This window comes from Macaca thibetana, chromosome X (assembly GCF_024542745.1).
Source record: "Macaca thibetana thibetana isolate TM-01 chromosome X, ASM2454274v1, whole genome shotgun sequence".
NCBI lineage: Eukaryota > Metazoa > Chordata > Mammalia > Primates > Cercopithecidae > Macaca > Macaca thibetana.
Genome location: NC_065598.1, coordinates 39,890,088 through 39,911,059, shown reverse-complemented (window position 1 = coordinate 39,911,059; position 20,972 = coordinate 39,890,088).

The window sequence follows — 20,972 nt, the reverse complement described above, 5'->3', positions numbered from 1 at the left end:
ATTGGATTTTCTTTGTGTTAGGTACACTGTATCCATTACTTACAACTGTCCTGAAATCTAGATTTCTTACAGACTTTGTGTTTAAAGGATTGTTGTTCATCTAGTAATTTAGGTCTTTTCAACCAATCGATCAATCAAAAATTCTGTTGAGTGATCCATCCAGACAGTGGAATATTATTATACAATAAAAAGAAATTAGCTATCAAGTCACAAAAAGACATGGAGGAAGCTTAAATGCATATCACTGAGTGAAAGAAGTCAGTCTGAAAAGGCTACATGCTGCATGATTCCAACTACATGACATTCTGGACAAGTCAAAATTAGGGGCCGGGCGCGGTGGCTCATGCCTGTAATCCCAGCACTTTTCGAGGCCAAGGTGGGTGGATTACCTAAGGTCAGGAGTTCGAGATCAGCGTGGCCAACGTGGTGAAACCCTGTCTCTACTAAAAATACAAAAAATTAGCTGGACGTGGTGGCAGACGCCTGTAATCCCAGCTATGCAGGAAGCTGAGGCCGGAGAATCACTTGAACCTGGGAGGCGAAGGTTGCAGTGAGCCGAGATTGTGCCATTGCACTCCAGCCTGGGCGACGAGAGCGAAACTCCATCTCAAAACAAAATAAACAAACAAACGAAAAAACTAGGGAGACAGCAAAAAGATCAGTGGTTGCCAGGGGTTCAGTGGGGAGGGAGGTGGGGAGATGAATAGGTGGATCACGAGGGATATTTAGGGTAGTGAAACTATTCTGCATGATAGTGTAGTGTGTTTGGCAGAACCCTAGAGCACACAGCACCCAGAGTAGATCGTAATGTAAACCATGGCCTTTAGTAAACAACAATGTCACTCATGCAATATATTAATAATAGGAGAAACTGAGGTAGGGGACATAGGAACTTCCTGTACTTTCTGTACAATTTTTCTGTAAACTGAAAACTTCTTTTAAAATAATTTTTTTTTAAACCTGAAAATTAAGGGGAAAAAACCCTACATTTGTTGAGCTCCCACAAAACATACGTAGGATATGGCTACAGTCCCAGGGGACAGACGTTCGGCTGCCAGAAGGTGCTGCCCTGCAATGGATGACAGGCTGCCTCCCAGGGTGGACGGATGGACACGTGAAGTTTGAAGGTGCCAGGGCAGATGGCCAAGGGAAATGTCCCCGGTGCAGTGGGGATTAGGCCTGGAGCACGGCCTCAAAGGGAAACTGGTGAGGTGAATTTGGGGTTGAGGTCTAAGAACAAAGCCCTCCTCAGGGCCAGGGTGTGGGAGCAGTGGAGGGAGGAGGGCCCAGGCCGAGGCACACCAAGGAGGCTGGACCCTCCCCCACTCCCAACCCCTCCCCACCTCAGGGAGTCAGGCCACACGCGAACAATCCAAACAGGAGGCTGCGGGGCCCCAGCTGGACGCTGCTTCGCACAGTTAAGGGAGAACACATCCAAAGCAAATACTTGCAATAGTCAGAGCTTTCAGATGTCCATGTATTATTTATACACATTAGCATGGGGTCTGCAGGCCCCTGAAGTCTGAAGGAAATTAGAAAATCACACTGTCAGGACTAGAAGAGGCCTGGGGAGTGAGCTAATCCAGGCCTTCTTTTTGCAGAAGAGGAAATTGAGGCCCACAGAAGGAAGCGACCTGAGGCTGCAGACAGAGAAAGAGAACCAGGCAGGGCCTGGGGTTCCCCCACATGCCAGCTACTGCCCCTTTCCTTCTTTCTTCCTTTCCTCTCTCCCTCCCTTCCTCCTTCTTTTCCTTCCTTCCTTCCTCTTTTCCTTCCTTCCTCCCTACTTCCCCTCCTCCCTTCCTCTCTTCCTCCTTTTCCCTCACCCTCCCTTTCTTCTCCTTCTCCCTCCCTCCCTTCCTTTTCTGCCTGCCGCTGGTCTCCCTTCCGGCTGGTAACTTGTGTGGGTGCGTACTTTGTGCTACTTTCTGGGCAAGGCCAGGAGCTCCCGCTGCCTGTCCTCAAACCCTCTGGAGGTTAAGAACAATCTGAAGCCACAAGGTCTGCCCAGGCAGAAAATGCAAGGCCTGCTCCTGAGTTGTTAGAGGACATCAAAGCCCAGAGGGCGGGTGAATTTTTAAAACCACACTATGGACTCGCAAGAATTTCCGTGAAAACCAGCTATGGCGTCCACAGCGGCAGTGCTGTCTCTCTTCTGGGCTCTCCCTCCAGATGCGGCAGCAGCCCTCCCCGTGCCCGCCTTGCCTCCCCCTCCAGCTGGGAAGCTCGTGGACACAGCTCTCCCTCGCTTCGCTCCATCATCGCCAGCAATGGGCAAGATGTGAGCTTCCCAGATAGTGAGTATTGCGGCTGACTGGGGTGAGTGGTCTGAGCACGGGGAGCTGAGTTGACTTTGGCTCCTCAGTGACTCTAGGAAAGTGGTGTACAGGGCTGGCACCTGAGGGACACCAGGTGGAGATAATGGGCAGACAGCTGAGCAAACAGGTGGGCAGCACAGGAGGGAGGTGGGGCCTGGAAGTACACATCTGGAGGTTTCCAGCAGCAGATGGGCTTGCAGGGGATAGCGGAGGCCCAGAGAAGGTGCCTGGGAGCCAGGCAGAGAAGCTGCAGGAGGAGGAAGAGGGAGGAGGAAGGCTCACTGAAGGAGCCCTGCCGGCTTAAGCAAGCTACTCCAGGTCGGCTCCCTCACACCCCACTCTCACTCCCTTCTAGCCAGCCTGACCCTGCTACAGGATCTGGAAAGCTAAAACTTTGCCTTCCCAGACTTCCTTTCAGCCAGGAACAGCCATGGGACAGAGCTCTGACCAGTGAGACATTAGTGGAAGCCAGCTTGTAATGGCACCTCTTCTGCCCTCTCCTTCCGCTCTCAGCCTTAACTGCGGAAGTGATGGCTCCACCTGCAGAAGCCATCTTGGGATTATGAGGGAAAAGCTGAGAGAATTGCTCTGACATCTTTGAGCTGCTTGAAATGACTCCAACACTAGCAAACAATTCCCCTCAGGATTCTCATTACAAGGAGAAAAAACAAACAAACAAACAAACAAAAAACCTCTAACACATTTAACAATTACTTGGGTTTTCCATTACTCACGCAGAAGGCAGTCAATAGTATCAAACACTATAAAGATGTGTCAGTGAGGACCCTTTGTGGGAAAGAGAAGACAACTCATGTTAGCATAAGCCTTGAAGAGATTGGTTGGCTCATGTAACTGGAAAGTGCCGAATCAGAACAGGCTTCAGGACAAGTTTGATCCAGAAGTTTAATGCTATCACCAAAGACCTGGTTTCTTTTCATCTTTCCCCACCCATCCTTGAACCAAACACTTGCAGTAAAAGAGATAGGATCATGCTGACTGGCTTTGGCCAATTGAACCCGTCATGGAGGGCAGTGTGGGAGGCAAGATTCAAAGTCTCCCAAATCACATGGTTGCTGGACAATGGGGAAAAACATCCGCAAAGGACACTCTAGATGCTGTGATGAAAGGCGAATGGAAGCTAGGTGAGCCAGTAATGAGTGCTGGCCACAGTAGTCTATTCTGGGAGGGTGAAGAGTGCATGCGGACTATTAGACATGGTCATCAGAAGGAGGCCATGCTGGCTGCAGTGAGTTATGCAGTAAGTGGGCACGAGGAGGTGAGTGCTACTCTCTCAAGAAATTTCACACTGCTAAGAAAAAAGAAATGACACTATCTGGGGTGAGCAAGAAGAGTTAAAGGAACACTGTTTCAGAACAGGGAAACTTGTATATAGTTGCAGGATGGGAGGAATGATCTGTTGGAAAATAAGAATTTGAGGAAGGAGGGAGCAATGCAAATTCGCTAGGCTGGGCACCGTGGCTCATGCCTGTAATCCCAGCACTTTGGGAGGCTGAGGTGGGCAGATCCCCTGAGCTCAGGAGTTCAAGATCAGCCTGGCCAACATAACAAAACCCTGTCTCTACTAAAAATACAAAAAAATTAGCTGAGCATGGTGGCGCTCACCTGTAATCCCAGCTTCTTGGGAGGCTGAAGCACAAGAATTGCTTGAACCGAGAAAGCAGAGGTTGCAGTGAGCCGAGACTATGCCACTGCACTCCAGCCTGGGTAACAGAGTGAGATTCTGTCTCAAAAAAAAAAAAAAAGAAAAGAAAAGAAAAAGAAAAAGAAAAAGAAAATTCGCTGAGTGCCTATTGTGAAACTCTGATGGAAGAAAGGGGACAGAAAAAGTGGAGGTGCTGTAGGACGCTGGTAGGTGGTACACAAAGACAGCCTGGAGCCTCTCGAAATACACCACAGTTGCCTTCCTTTTCTATTGCTGTGCAATACATTACCACAATTTAGCAGCTTAAAACAACACACATTTATGCTTCTGTAGGTTAAAGTCCAAGCCAGGCAGAACTGGGTTTTCTGCCTAGGGTCTCAAAAAGCTGCGATCACAGTGTCTGCCCACTGTCTTCCTTTTGGGAGCTTGGAGTCTTCTCCCAAGCTCACTGGTTGCTGGCAGAATTCAGTGTCTTCGGGTTGTAGGACTGTTAGCTGTTCGCTGGGGACCTCTCTCAACTTCTAGAGGCCACCCTCAGGTCCTTGCTCTGTGGCCCCCACCATAGGCAGTTCACATGTGGCTGTTTACTTTCTTCCTCAAGGCCAGCAAGATAGTCTTGTTGATGCTCTACTTTTTTGACTTTAAGGACTCACCTGATTAGGTCAGGCCCACCCAGGATAATCTCCCTTTTGATTCACTCAAAGTCAACTGATTAGGGACATTAATTACAGTGGCAAAATCCCTTCTGCCATGTAACATAATCATGGGAGTGATATCCCATGATGTTCTCAAATCCCACTCACAATCAAGAAGAGGGGATGATTCAGGCTGTGTACATCAAGGGATGGGAATCCTTGGGGCCTTCTTAGAACTCCACCTACCATGACAACTACATTTGCAAGGTTTTCAGAAGAACTCATAAACTATTGAAATTATTTTCTTCACTTCCCCACCTTGTCTGCTTGAGGGCAGATGACCCAAACTGGCCTCCTTGCCAGCTGCCACTGAATCATTTTACCCAAAAAGAGTGCAAAAGTGCAAGACTCACTGTTCCTAGATTATCTGCAGGGTTTTTTCTCTCTCTCTTTCATAGATCCTATTTTTGCCTGGGTTCCTTGAAAGCAGTCTATTGACTGTTCTCCCTCATATGAGTAAATAACTGTGTATTCAGTGAACAAGAGGCTTCTTCTTCTTTTTTTTTTTTTTAGATTGAGTCTCGCTCTTGTCGCCCAGGCTGGAGTGCAATGGTGCAATCTCGGCTCACTGCAGCCTCTGCCTCCTGGGTTCAAGCGATTCTCATGCCTCAGCCTCCCGGGTAGCTGGGACTACAGGCGCCCACCACAACACCCGGATAATTTGTATATTTTTAGTAGAGACAGGATTTCACCATGTTGGCCAGGCTGGTCTTGAACTCCTGACCTCAGGCGATCTGCCTGCCTCGACCTCGCAAAGTGCTGGGATTACAGGCGTGAGCCACTGTGTCCGGCCTCAGTGAACTAGAGGCTTCTGAAACAGTCTTGGATGGTTTATTTCTGGAGATTCCACTGAGGTATTGTCCACCTTAGTCCTACACTCAGAGCCAATGGAAACACATTGCCAGAAAGGGCACCTTGTGAGTAATAGGTACCACTGAGGGCCTGGCTCCCCTTCCCCTGGTTCCCTTGTCCAGAAACTAGGCCAAGTTCTTTTTAGATATCATTTCCACTGAACTCTTACAACTATTATACTAGGAAAATATTTGTGTAACCCCTTCCAAAGGAGGGCAGGTTAAGATTCAGAGAAGCAAAGTCACTATCCCAACTCACTAACAAAAGGCTGAACTTCTTCTTTCTCCTACTACTTGCTTCCCCCTTAAAGGCCACGCCCCTATGACCTTTAGTCCAAGGAGGACTTGCCCTTGACTTACGCTTGTTATAGGTCTACCTGAAGGGTAGAATGAGCAGAGGTCACCAAAAACCCCTCAGCTTTGACACTTCCTTTGCCCCTCCATGAAACTACATAGGGTATCTACAAACCCCAGTGCTGAACAGAGGTTCCCAAACAGCCTGCCCTAAGCCATGGGTCAGCGAGAGGCCAGGCAAGGTTAGCTCTTCCTAAAGGCTCATATGGGAAAAGTTATTTGTGCATTGAAGCCCCTGAAATGAGCAAGGTGTTGGGGGCAGTAGCCACCAGTGCAGGTGTGAGCTGAGCAATGCCTGCTTCCTTCCCGAGGGTCTCTGGAGGCGGCAGCTGCTCCTCCTACAACCTGGGGTTTGCTTGCCTACTTGCTGAACCTGCAGTGCTGGCCTGGTTATCTATTAATACTCCCTGATTTGCATCCCCATGTGTCACCTGGCCACCCTTCAAAAGTAAGGCTGCAAGATTTAGCATATAAATATACAGGATGCCAGCTCAATTTGAATTTCAGATAAACAATGAGTAATTTTTTAGTATAAGTATACCCCCAAATACTGCACGGGATATACTTATCCTGATGTTAAGTACATCAGGATGTGAAAATATTATTTGTTGTTTCTCTGAAATTCCAGTTGAACTAAGCATCCTGCATTTTATCTGGCAACTCTATCCAGAAGTTTTAGCCAGCAGGCAGAAAATTTGAGAAGAAAAATGCCCTTTGGATGAAAGATCCATCTGTAAAATCCTTTTAAATAGTCTGCACACAGGTAGCACACACTTTTCCACCACAAGTACACACACTCTGTGTCTCTGTCTCTCTCTGTCCCACGCACATGCGCATGCAGGCGCGCGCGCACACACATACACACACACACACACACACACACTGCTATAGTTATCTATTACTGCCTACTGTGTGCTTATTCTGTGACTTGTGTGCTGAAGCAACATGTCTTCTTTGTGGGCACCCCCTCCACTCGCTGCACCTGGATGTCCTCATCTGTGAAGTGAAGGGACAGGGTTAGATGATGGGTGAAGTCTCTTGAGTCTTCATGCATGCGTGTGTGCCTGTGTGCGCACACACACACACACACACACACACACACACAGAGTTCTGCTGCCCCCTTGGGTTAGAGTGAACCTTGAGTCTCGTCACCTTGCCCTAGGCCCAATCCCAACCCCAACCCTGCATCTGGCCCTCACAGAGTTCACTGTGCATCCACTGATCTACCTGCCATCCCAGTGGGTCCTGGGAGTGTCACTGAGTAGGACAATTAGTGGGGCGAGATGTGCAACAGATTGGGCTCACTGGTGATTTACAAGTGGTTTTAGAATAAAGTACCCAGATCACCCTTCAACACGTGTCCCTTTCTCCAGGCAAGAGCCCTGGGAGCCCACCCCTATTAGTAAGTAGACAGTAGCCTTTGAGGAGTGGAATTCATTTGCAAGGCTGCTAGAGAATAAATTGTGCCTCCCACCAAAAGTCATATGTTGAACCCCTAACCCTCAGTGTCACTGTATTTGAAGACAGGGCCTATAAGGAAGTAATTAAGGTTAGAAAGGGTTGCAAAGGTGGACTCCTATTTAAAGGGATTCATGACATGGTAAGAAGAGACACCAGAGAGCTTACTGTCTCTCTCCCCATCATGTGACCATATAACAAGAAGGCATTCATCTACAAGCCAGGAAGACAGCCTTCATCAAAACCTGACCTGCTGGCACCTTGATCTTGAACTTCCAGCTTCCAGAACTGTGAGAAATGAATTTCTGTTGTTTAAGCCATCCAGACCTGTGGTATTTTGTTATAGTTGTCCTAGTAGACTAAGACAGAGGGTATCTGGGCCCCCTGGGCGTCCAAAGAGAATGCCCTTCCATGCCTTTAAAGGCAGGAGGGAAGTCACGGGGCAACCAGGGTGCAGGGAACAGCAGAGCCTCCTGCTGAGATCTGGGCCCAGCAGGTAGCACAGAACACAAGGTTTCCACTGTCTACAGGCTCTGGAGTCTGAGGGTCAAGTTGGCAGGTGACATAGCAAGAGGGATGGCTCAAACAGGATAACCAGCTTCTCAGATTGACCAGGGAAGCTCCAGTTCTAAGGCCCTAAGAAACTGTGACTTGAGGCAAGGTCTTGGGTCTCATCCTGGTACACTAGGTACAAGGCTTCTCTCCCACCCTAGGGCATGGATCTGGGAGCCATCCTAGACTCTGGCAGGAAGCCAGCAGTATTAGTCAGGGTTCTTCTTCATGGAGACAGAGCCAATAGGATGTGTCTAGATAGAGAAAGAAATTTATGGCTGGGTGTGGTGGCTCACACCTGTAATCTCAGCACTTTGGGAGACCAAGGCGGGTGGATCACTTGAGGTCAGGAGTTCAAGACCAGCCTGCCCAACATGGTGAAACCTGTCTCTACTAAAAATACAAAATTATCCAGGCATTGTGCTGGGCGCCTGTAATCCCAGCAACTCAGGAGGCTGAGGCACGAGAATCGCTTGAGCCTCGGAGGCAGAGGTTGCAGTGAGCCAAGATTTCACTGCTGCACTCCAACCTGGGTGACAGAATGAGACTGTCTCAAAAAAAAGAGAGAGAGAAAGATATTTATGATAAGGAATTGGCTCACGGGATTATGAAAGCTGGCAAGTCAAAAATCTGCAGGGTGGGCTGGCAGGTGAAGAGCCAGGAAGAGCCAACGCTGCAGTTCCAATCTCAAGACATTTGCTGCAGGGCCAGGAAGAGCTGATGTTTCAGATGAAGTCCAAAGGTAGCCTGGTGGAGAATTCCCTCTTGCTTGGGAGAGGCCAGTATTTTTGTTCAATTCAGGCCTTCAACTGATTGAGTGAGGCCCACACACATCAGGGAGGGTCATCTGCTTTACTTAAAGTGGATCAATTTAAATGTTAATCCCATCCTAAAACACCCTCACAGAAACACCGACAATAATGTTTGACCAAATATCTTGGTGCCTCACGGCCCAGCCAAGTTGACACATGCAATTGACCATCACAGAGGCCTTGCCCCTCTAGCTCCTAGATACACAGGCTCCCCCCACGTCTCCTTCAAGGACCCAGCTTTCCTAGCCCAGAGCACTTCGGGGGGCCTCCCTCTCCTGTGGGCCTCTCCTTGGTGTTTCACTCCCGCACTGGTTTCTTTGGAAACTTCTCTCCAGGAACTGAGAGAATGTCTTTAATCACCTTAAGTTTAGGGAAACAAACTCTTAGCCATGATCCTCAAAGTCCATGAAGTAGTGAAGGGAAGGAAGGGGAAAGGGGAAAACTCTTAGAAGGAAATACACACACACACACACACACACACACACAGACACACACACACAAATACACATGTATACACACACATGCACATACACACACGTGCAAATACACATGCATACACACACACATGCACACATGCACATGCACATACCCATACACACCAATACACATGCAAAAATATACATGTGTACACACACATACACACACCACACATGCACATACACACATATACACACATACACACACATACACATATGCACACAAACATACATATACACACAAACATGAATACACATACACAGATATACATACATCGACACACACACATGCACATCGACACATACACAGATACGCACATGCACACAAATATACATATGCACATATACACATGCATATACACATACACACATATACATACCTACACACAAATACACAGGCATACATACACATATACACCTACACAAATGTACACACATACACATCCATACCTAAACACATACATACGTGTTTCAAAATCCCCCAAATGTCACCCAGCTACACTGGCAAATGCTACCCATCCAAGTGCTATTGCCACCCATTGACAAAGGCTACCATGGGGACTGTTGAGAGCACTTTCTAGTGAGTATCTGGAGAGGTGAGGTTATTTAACAGGGCTCTGGTGGGCCCCCTTTGTCTGTCTGACCCTGAGCAATTAACTCTCTAAACTCCTGTTTCTTCTTCAGTAAAAGAGTAATGGTAATCCCCACTCCTGAAAGTTCTTGTACAGGAAAAATCTGCTCATTCATCAGATATTTACTGGACATCCGCTGCATGCCAGGCACTGTGCGGGGACTCAGCAGTGAATGGGGTCTAGGTGGCTTATTGCCATCAGATGATGGTGAAGGAGAGGAGGCCGGCAGTTAGCGCACCTGGAAGCCATGTGCTAGGAAGTCGCACAAGAGGGCTGCAGGTACACAGTGGGATTTTGAGCTAGTCAGGAAAAGCATCCAAGACAACACAGGCAAGGGGAGGTCAGGAAAGCCTTTCCTGTGTGGTGGAGACTGTGGCAAGGCCATGTCCCAACATGGGAAGTGAGTGCAGGGGGTGGGAGCTGGGTGGCTACAGCAAATGTCACTACACACAGGACGGTGGGGCCAGGAAAGGTAAGTCTGGAAATGTGGGGTGGCTGGATTGGACAAGGCGTTTTACAGGGTCTCGCTCTGTCACCCAGGCTGGAGTACAGCGGTGCGATCTCAGCTCACTGCAGCCCCAACCCCTCTGGCTCAAGCCGCCATCCTGCCTCACAAGCAACTGGGACCACAGGCATGCACCACCATGCCAGGCTAATTTTTGTATTTTTTTTTTTGTAGAGATGGGATCTCACCACGTTGCCCAGGCTGGTCTGGAACTCGTGGGCTCAAGTGATTCCCCAGCGACAGCCTCCCAAGGTGCTAGGATTACAGGTGTGAGCCACCACGCCTGGCCCGGACAAGGCCTTAAATAGAAGGCAAAGCCTTTTGACCATTTCTGTTGACAAAGGACTTTTTGTGTGACAGGAACACAGCCCAGTTGTAGAAGGGCCACTTTAGGGATAGTTGGAATAAGGAAAGAACTTCTCCAAGAGGCAAGACAGCTGAGTCAGTGCGGAGGTGCTGGGTCTTGGAACTTCAGTCACTACCTCAGACACTCCCACAATAGCCAGGAAGCCAGCCCCTGCGGTGGGAGGGAGGGCTTCCCACCAGCCCCTTCCCATAAGGCAAACAGCTTTGCCCATGCCTTGAGCAGCAGTGCCCAGCTCCCTCCTTCGTGCCACACCCTCCAGGCTCACCAGAGGCACAGGGGTTGGGACAGGCCTGGGTTTCATCTGTTTTGGCTGCAGGTTTCATTTGTTCGCCTGGGTGTCCCTTGTTCACAGGGCTATCGCCTCTCATTGTGATTAAAGTAACGAGTTCCATTGACTCAAGATGGGAGTACAAGCAGTTCCCAGCTATGCAGCGTGGCAGGTCACCCTGGTTCATGGAATCCCTGCCCTGGATCTCCCCTGGAAGATGACAATCCAAAAAGACACGGAAATTATCTTCTGGCCGGGCACAGTGGCTCACGCCTGTAATCCCAGCACTTTTGGGAGGTGGAGGCGAGTGGATCAATTGAGGTCAGGTGTCTGAGGTCAGCCTGGCCAGCTTGGTGAAACTCTGTCTCTACTAAAAATACAAAAATTAGTTGGGTGTGGTGGCATGCGTCTGTAGCCCCAGCTACTCGGGAGGCTGATGCAGGAGAACTGCTTGAACCCGGGAGGCAGAGGTTGCAGTGAGCTGAGATCACGCCACTGCACTCCAGCCTGGGTGACAGAATGAGACCCTGTCTCAAAAAAAAAAAAAAAAAAAAGATAAGAAATTATCTTCCTCTTAGGAAGATTCATTCGGTTACTATAACAACAAGGAAGCAAAGCTACCCCAGCGGGAGCCCCTCACCTCCAAACCCTGTGGGCACACTCCAGAATCTCTTCTTCCATCTCGGTAGTGGCCCAGGATGCAAAGAAGCTTTTTAGAGCTGGAAGGGACCATAAACATGAACCTTAGACATGAAAGCAGAGCCCCCATTTCCAGATGAGAAGGTTGAGGTCCAGAGAGGAAGTGACTTGCCCAAGGTCACATAGCAGGAGGCAGGGCCAGGTCCCCCTGCAGGTCCACCTTCCTGCTTCTGGTTGCTCCTGCCAGCTGGGGGCCCCCTGACCCTTTGGGCAGAAGGGCCTTCTTGGAAGGCCCCGCTGAGAGCAGCACAGGAGATCTGGCAACTGAGGTCCAGGGCTCCAGGGTTCCATCCTTGGGCAACCTGGGGTCACAAGCAGCTCCCTGAAGGCCTGCCTCCTCCAAGGGTGCTGCCCAGGATGAGAAAGCGCCTCGCTCCTGCCTTTTAAGCACTGCCTTCTGGGGCAGGGGACTGGGAGAGGCCCCACAGCCACCAAGGAGGGAGAAAGGGGATGTGGAGAGCCCAAATTCCCCAAAGCGGGAGTGGAGAACCAAGGTAACGTGGAAAAGACATGGCGGAGGGCGTTCCAGGGCCAGGTGGGAGTCAGCCCCATCTCCAGTTACCAACTTTGCTTGAACTACGCTTCGGATTCCTCATCTGTAAAGTGGGTTAATACCAGCACTTCCTTCGTGGGGTTATTCTGAGGATCCAGTGAGATGCCCATGGGACGAGGTTAGCAGAGAATAGGTCCATTCATTGTGGTGCCATCTCCTAGTGCAAACCAAACAGAAGCAAAAACACGTGCTAGAGACCCATATGCCCACAGAGGAGTCTCATAAACAGACACATTGCAGAGCTAAGAGAGCAGCAGAAGAAATCCGGTGAAATCAAGATGCCTGAACACGCACACCACCATGTTTTACTTTTTTTTAATTATTTTTATTTTTATTTTTATTTTTTTGAGATGGAGTCTCGCTGTGTCGCCCAGGCTGGAGTGCAGTGGTGCGATCTCGGTTCACTGCAAGCTCCGCCTCCCAGGTTCATGCCATTCTCCTGCCTCAGCCTCCCGAGCAGCTGGGACTACAGGCGCCCGCCACCACACCAGGCTAATTTTTTGTATTTTTAGTAGAGATGGGGTTTCACCATGTTAGCCAGGATGGTCTCGATCTCCTGACCTTGTGATTCGCCCGCCTTGGCCTCCCAAAGTGCTGGGATTACAGGCATGAGCCACCGCGCCTGGCCACCACCACATTTTACACAGCGATGCACAGCTATGTCATGAAAATGGGAAGACATATATAGAAATTAGGAATAGCAGATTTCATCCAGTGGTTACCTCTGAAGTAGGGAAGGAGGATGCAATCAAGAAGGCAGGACAACCGGGAGCTTCATTTACCTAGGTAGTGCTTGATTTCATCCAGAACACGAGCAAGTCCATTGCACTGCACACAGTAGTGTCTGAGGCTCAGCCTGGAGCATCTTTCTCCTGTCCTTTCCCGACTGCCTCGTGCTCATCTTCCAAGCCTTGGCTGAAACGCACTCCCGCTGGGAGCTCTTTCCTGGCACTCCTCCCCACCCCCTGCCACAAGCCTGGGATGGGGCCGCTGACAAACGGTCCTAGACCTCTGGCCATGATCAGGCCTGTCATAGGGGCTGTAGTTGAGGATTTAGTGTCTTTCTCCCCTGACTCTTGATGGCAGGGGCTGAGTCTTCTTTGCCCAATGGAAGGAGTAGCCCATAACTGGTCCTCTGTCACTAAGCAAATATTTATTGAACACCTACTATGTGCCAGGCACCAGGCATATAGCAGCAAACAAAACAGACAAAACTCTCTGTGCCCCTAGAGCTGGCATGAATGTTTGTTGAATGAAATGAATGTTGAATGAATGAATGAATTCAGAGCAACTGAAAACCTCACAGAAGGCTGCATGTGGTGGCTCATGCCTGTAATCCTAGCACTTTGGGAGGCTGAGGTGGGAGGCCTCATTTGAGGCCAAGAGTTCAAGACCAGTCTGGGCAACACAGTTAGACCCTACCTGTATAAAAACAAAACAAAACAAAACAAAAAACTTAAAAATAAAGGAAAACCCCACAGAAAATATCCCTTATCTCCTGGTTCCCTCTCCCCCTCCACACTAGGGGAGATTGGGATCCAGGGGAAGCAAAATAAAATCATAAAAGAAAGCATCTTCTAGGAAAACACTGGCAAGGTGGCCAGGGCCAGGGCCGGGGTGGCGGTGAGGGAGCCCCAAGGTTGTCCCACACACCACCCAAGGGATTCTAGTCCAGGTGGTTCCCCTTGATTTATTTTCCTGGGAAAGATAATCCCTGCTCTCTCTGAGGGAGGTCCATGCCACCGCTTAGCTTCTCCACAAATGTCAAATGATCTCATCCCTCCTGTGCAGGCAGAGAGTAATAAAAACAATGAATGTGCAAGCAAAGTTCACACCCAGTTATCCCATGCTTAATTCAAGACGAAGAGAGAAGGGTAGGTGGAGGAAGCAGTGGTTTCTCCCCAACCTCCTCACTCCCACACACCTCCTTTCTGATCAAATCCCCCTACAGCAGTGGTTCTCACAGTGTGGTCCACAGACCAGGCTCAGCATCATCTGGGAGCTTGTTAGAAATGCACATTCTCGGGCCCCACCCCAGACCTGCAGAATCAGCTGCTCTAGGTGGGGCCCTGGCACTCTTTACTTTAACAAGCCCTCCAGGGAGCTCCAATGCAAGAGGCTGGGGAATCACCTGGGAACCTTGAAAAACTACTGATGTCTGCATCCCTCCCCATCTCCCGGGATTCTGAAATAATTGGTCTGGGAAGAGACCTGGGCTTCCGGAGATTTTGAATATCTCTAGATGACTCTGCTGTGCACCTGGAGAGCAGTCCTGGGTCCCAGACTGTCATGCAGAGAAAAAGAAACTTCAAGTTACTGATCCCCTAGAGTGCTTGTTAAAGCCCCGGCTCTCTGATTCAGCAGGTCGGGAGTGGGGCCTGAGAATGTGCATTTCTAATGAGTTCGCAGGTGATGCTGCTGATTGTCTGAAGACCACACTGAGAACCACTGACAAGGATTCTTTCCTGGACCAAATGTTAGTTAGGCTCCCCAACCTTCTTCTAGGTCCATCTGTGCCCATTCTTGTAAAAACTCATATTAGTAAGAACCCCCTACTCTCAATATCTGATCAGTTCCTCACCCTCCACCATCCCAGAGTGATGTCTGATCACCCTGGCCAGCCTTCAGCAAGTGTCCTGTCAGGTTGGTTTAGGCAGAATGGGTACCACGATATCCCTTCTTAGTAATTTCCCATCCACTGACTTCACCCTGCCCCTTGACTGTATATTCTCACTTGTCCATGCTGTACTTGGGGATGAGCCCAGTCTCTTTCCTCTACTGCAAAATCCCATTGTAGTGGTCCCTATACCTATCTTGATGATCCTGAATAAAGTCTGGCTTAGCGTGCTTTAACAAGGTGTCACTGAATTTGTTTTATATATGTTTTTAATTGGCAGATAACATGTTTTCATCATGTACAACATGATGTCTTGAAGAATATATACGTTGCAGAATGGCTAAATCAAGTCAATTAACAAATGCATTACCTTGCAGTTATCACTTTCTGGTAACAGCCCATAATATCCACTCTCTTTACATTTTTTCAAGAACAGTACAGACAGTCCTGACTTACAATGGTTCAATTTACAACTTTTTGACTTTACAATGGAGTGAAAGTGATACATAGTCATTACACTCTTCAACTTACTATTCAACTTATACTGGCGTTACATCCCAATGAAAATATCACAAGTCACAAGCGCACAAGAAGCATCTGTACATCGTCATTAACTATAGTCACTTGCCCCTGTTCAGTTGATGATGGAGCTGGATTTGAAGCCAATAGGTCAGCTCCAGAGCCCCTGTTCTTTCCCAGGTGCAGTTTGTTTAGTGTAGGGATCAGGATTTGTTCTGAGGCACATCTTGCACTCTTTCCCCTGACAGCACCTTCCTCCCAGCCCTGCCTCCTCCAGGGCCAGGAAAGCAGTGCAACAATGGTGGCTGTGGGTGGCTTTGTTTGTGCCTGACATTTCTCCAGGGTTTCTCTCCCCGGCTGCTCAATGCCTTCTGTTGTCTCCTAATTATTCAGGACCACATGCAGGCCTGGCTCCCCTAAAGTCTCCTGATATAATTTGAATCTGTATCCCCACCCAAATCTCAAATTCAGTTGTAACCCCCAATGTTGGAGGTGGGGTCTGGTGGGAGATGGTTGAATCATGGGGGTGGATTTCTCATGAATGGTTTAGCACCATCCCCTTTGGTGCCGTTCTTGTGGTAGTGAGGGAGTTCTCATGAGATCTGATTGTTTAAAAATGTGAGCATCTCCCCTACCCACTTTCTCCTGCTCTGGCTCTGTGAGACGTCTCGCTCCCCCTTTGCCTTCCACCATGATTGGAAGCTTTCTAAGGCCTCCCCAGAAGCAGAAGGCACTATGCTTCCTGTACAGCCTGCAGAACCATGAGACAATTACACCTCTTTTCTTTAGAAATTACCCAGTCTCAGGTATTTCTTTATAGCAATGTGAGAACAGCCTAATACACCCCCTTTGCTTTGGCATTCCATTGCAGCCCCTCGAAGACCCAAACTCTTCCATCAGCTGTCAATTTTGCACTAAGCACAGTTGGCCACTATTCCTCTCAGTGATACCTGCCTTCAACATGGGAAGCCTTTATCAAAGTTAGTGGACCTCTCAGGATGGAACTTAAGGTATTAACGTCACTATTTTATCTGTTCATGCCTTCATTCAAACAGCCATTCTGTCAACATTTATTGAACATCTATGTAACAGATCCCATGCAATGTGCTGGGAATTGAAATACAGGGAAGACATGATCACCTATCTCAAGATGTTTCCTCAAGAGACAGAAGGACCAGGGAACATAAGTCCCATGATGGCAAGGATTCTATCTGGCTTACTCACTGCTGCCTAGAAAAGAATCTAGAGCATCATTGGTCCTCAATAAGTATGGAAGGAAGGAAGGAAGGAAGGAAGGAAGGAAGGAAGGAAGGAAGGAAGGAAGGAAGGAAGGAAGGGAGGGAGGGAGGGAGGGAGGGAGGGAGGGAGGGGAGGGAGGGAAGGAAGGAGGGAGGAAAGGTAGGGAGGCAGGAAGAAAGGGAGGGAGGGAGGGATGGAGGAAGGAAGGAAGGAAAGGAGGAAGGAAGGAAGGAAGGAAGGAAGGAAGGAAGGAAGGAAGGAAGGAAGGAAGGAAAGAAGAAATTGAAGGGGAACCTGCTTGAGGGAGTGTCCTTTTCTTTCTCCCCAGATGTCAGTCAAGTCCAGAATATCCTCACTGTTTATGTGAATAATGTGTCCACTTGGGAGTGATGTTCAGGTCAACTATGAGCACCCAAAGTACTAAGCCCTGTTCAAGAAATGCCCCATTCCATCACATTACCCGACTTCAAACTACACTACAAGGCTACAGTAACCAAAACAGTATGGTACTGGTACACAAACAGACACATAAGCCAATGAAACAGAATAGAGAACCCAGAAATAAAGCCACACACCTAAATAAAGACATACACCTAAATAAATCCACACACCACACTTTCTTTGACAAAGTCAACAAAAATAAGCAATGGAGAAAGGAATTCCTATTCAATAAATGGTGCCAGGATTACTGGCTAGCTATATGCAGAAGATTGAAACTGAATCCCTACCTATCACCATATACAAAAATTAACTCAAGATGGATTAAAGACTTAAATGTAAAACCTTAAGCTATAAAAATCCTACAAGAAAATCTAGGCAATACCCTTTTGGACATCAGCCTTGGAAAAGAATGTATAACTAAGTCCTCAAAAGCAATTGCAACAAAAGCAAAAATTGACAAGTGAGACCTAATTAAACTACAAAACTTCTGCACAGCAAAATAAACTATCAACAGAGTAAACGGACAAGCTACAAAATGGGAGAAAATATTTGCAAACTATGCATCTGACAGGTCTAATACCCAGAATTTATAAGGAACTTAAACAATTCAACAAGCAAAAACAAAACCCCATTTTTAAAAAATGGGCAAAGAACATAAGCAGATACTTCTCAAAGAGTGGGCGCCTGTAATCCCAGTTACTTGGGAGGCTGAGGCAGGAGAATGGCGTAAACCCCGGAGGTGGAGCTTGCAGTGAGCTGAGATCCGGCCACTGCACTCCAGCCCGGGCGACAGAGCGAGACTCCGTCTCAAAAAAAAAAAAAAAAAAAAAAAAAAAAAAAAAGAAGACATACAAGTAGCCAACAACCATACGAAAAAATGCTCCACATCACTAAGCAGCAGAGAAATGCAAATCAAAACCACAATTAGTACCATCTCACACCAGTCAGAATGGCTATTATAAAAAGTCAAAAAGTCAAAAAATAAGAGATATTGGTGAGGCTGTGGAGAAAAGGGAATGTTTATACACTGTTGGTGGAAATGTAAATTAGTTCGACCACTGTGGAAAGCAGTTTGGAGATTTCTCAAAGACCTAAAAATAGAATTACCATTCAACCCAGAAATCCTATTACTGGGTATATATTCAAAGGAAAATAAATCATTCTACCAAAAAGACACATACACTCGTATATTCATCACAGCACTATCTATAATAGTAAAGACATGGAATCAACCTAGGTGCCCATCGACGGTGGACTAGATAAAGAAAATGTGGTACATATACACCATGGAATATTATGCAGCCATAAAAAAGAATGAAATCATGTCCTTTGCAGCAACCTGGATGCATCTGGAGTCCATTATCCTAAGTGAATTAATGCAGAAAGAGAAAACTAAATACTACATGTTCTCGCTTATAAGCGGAAGCTAAGCATTGGGTACACATGGACATAAAGAAGAGAACGATAGACATCAGGGCCTAATAGAGGCAGAAGGGAGGGAGAAAGAAAAGGACTGAAAAACTACCCATTGGGTACTATGCTCACCGCCCTGAGTGATAGGATCAATCATGCCCCAAACCTCAGCATCCTGCAATGTACTCATGTAACAAACCTGCACACGTACCCCTTGAATCTAAAACAAGAGTTAATTTTTTTTTTTTTTTTTTTGAGATGGAGTCTCGCTCTGTCGCCCAGGTTGGAATGCGGTGGCACAATCTCAGCTCACTACAGCCTCTGCCTCCCGGGTCCAAGCAATTCTCCCACCTCAGCCTCACAAGTAGCTGGGATTACAAGCACCTGCCACCACGCCTGGCTAATTTTTGCATTTTTAGTAGAGATGGGGTTTCACCATGTTGGCCAGGCTGGTCTCGAACTGCTGACCTCAGGCGATCCACCCACCTCTGCCTCCCAAAGGCTGAGATTACAGGCGTGAGCCACCATGCCAGCCCCAAAATTTTTTTAAAGAAAGAAATGCCCTTTCCAAACTCTTGCTGCAACTTCTAGTCTCCTCCAACCAGGGTACTGGGTTCCCAGAAGGTGCCTAGGAAGTATTTGTGGCCCCCAAGGAGGCAGTGGAGGTAAAACAAATGCCATGCCTGAAATGAGAAGCAAAAACACTGAAAGGCTGGGCGCGGTGGCTCACGCCTGTAATCCCAGGACTTTGAGAGGCTAAGGTGGGTGGATCACTTGAGGCCAGGAGTTCGAGACCAGCCTGGCCAACATAGCAAAAACCCATCTCTACTAAAAATACAAACATTTCCAGGGTGTGGTGGCAGGCGCCTGTAGTCCCAGCTACTCGGGAGGCAGAGGCAAGGAGAATTGCTTGAACCCAGGAGGTGGAGGTTGTAGTAAACCGAGATGGCGCCACTGCACTCCAGCCTGGGTGACAGAGCCAGTCTGTCACCTGTCTCGCAAAAAAACAAACTGAAGAAGAAGGGAAAGAGGGAGAGAGAGAGGAGCAGCTCATGGGTAAGCTGCAGCTTGGGAGACAAAATGGTCTTTTGTCTGGTACCGTCTCAACTTTAGCATCGAAAGTCTCTAGTCCAAGGAAACCCATCAGTCCTGGGCAAACTTGGCCTTTTGGTTACCTTAGCTTAGCTAAAGGGAAAGGAAGAGGGTGGGGTCTGGGAGAGGGTGAGGTCTGCATTTATCAAAAGTAGAAAGAGGACTGGAGAGACCAGAGCAAAAGAATAAATGTGCAAAGTGCAGTTCAATAATTTGTTTGTATGCCCGAGGTCTGGGACTGGATCTGGATTTTATCTTCAGGTCATCCACCAGGTCTTAAGGGTTTAGATTTTGGAATTGATAAACAAGGTTTAAATCTTTTGAACCTCCATTTTCTCATCTGTAAAATGAGCCAATTAATAGTATTTTGCTCATGGAGTTATTAAAAGGGTTAAACTAGATAATAAATGTAAAGTACTCAGCACCATGCATATAGTAAGTAAACAGTAGGTATCAGTGCTATTACCTGGCTTCTAGTGGTTGCCCAGTAAATATTTAACCCTTAGTGGCCCCTCTCAATCCCTAATGAAAGGGGTCAGGTAGAAGGCTTGGGGAGGGGGTGTGATTTTTGTCCCAGATTCGCAGCCCCCTCTTGACTCCTGCTAGGAGAGGGTAAAGTACTGAGGACTTGCCATTGGCCTTTGTTGATGCAGTTAAGGGCTTCTAGGGAAGCAGGAATTAATCCAAGAGGGAGCCGGGTCTATCCATGGGCAAATGAATCTGACCAGGACCTTCATTAGCACCCTGAATGCCACCCAGCCATCCTCTTATATATCCCCAGTCCATTCTCCCTTCCACTCTCCTAGGTGACAACCTCCTCCGTGCGCTGCCACTTACAAGAGCTCCTCCTCCCTTGCAACCAATGGCTTTGCTTCCTGGCTTGCCCAGCAAACTGAAGCCATCGAAAAAGGACTTTGGCAGCCTCTGCCACCACATCTACCCACCAATATGCTTTCCCACTTGCCACTTGGGATGAACTGTCCCCTGCTCTTAGCTCAAGCCAACACCATCCCCTCTCATCCACGCAAGGACGGCTCCCACAATTCTCTCCTTTCCTGCGCTGTTAAATATTCGCTCTTCGCTACATCATTCTCATTAGCATAAGAATGTTTCTGATTTCTCCTTTTTTTTTTTTTTTTTTTTGAGATGGAGTCTCGCTCTGTCGCCCAGGCTGGAGTGCAGTGGTGTGATCTCTGCTCACTGCAAGCTCCGCTGCCTCCTGGGTTCACGCCATTCTCCTGCCTCAGCCTCCCTAGAAGCTGGGACTACAGGCGCCCGCCACCACGCCCAGCTAATTTTTTTGTATTTTCAGTAGAGACGGGGTTTCACCGTGTTCGCCAGGATGGTCTCGATATCCTGACCTCGTGATCGGCCCGCCTCGGTCTCCCAAAGTGCTGGGATTACAGGCGTGAGCCACCACGCCCGGCCGATTTCTCCTATCTTAAAAA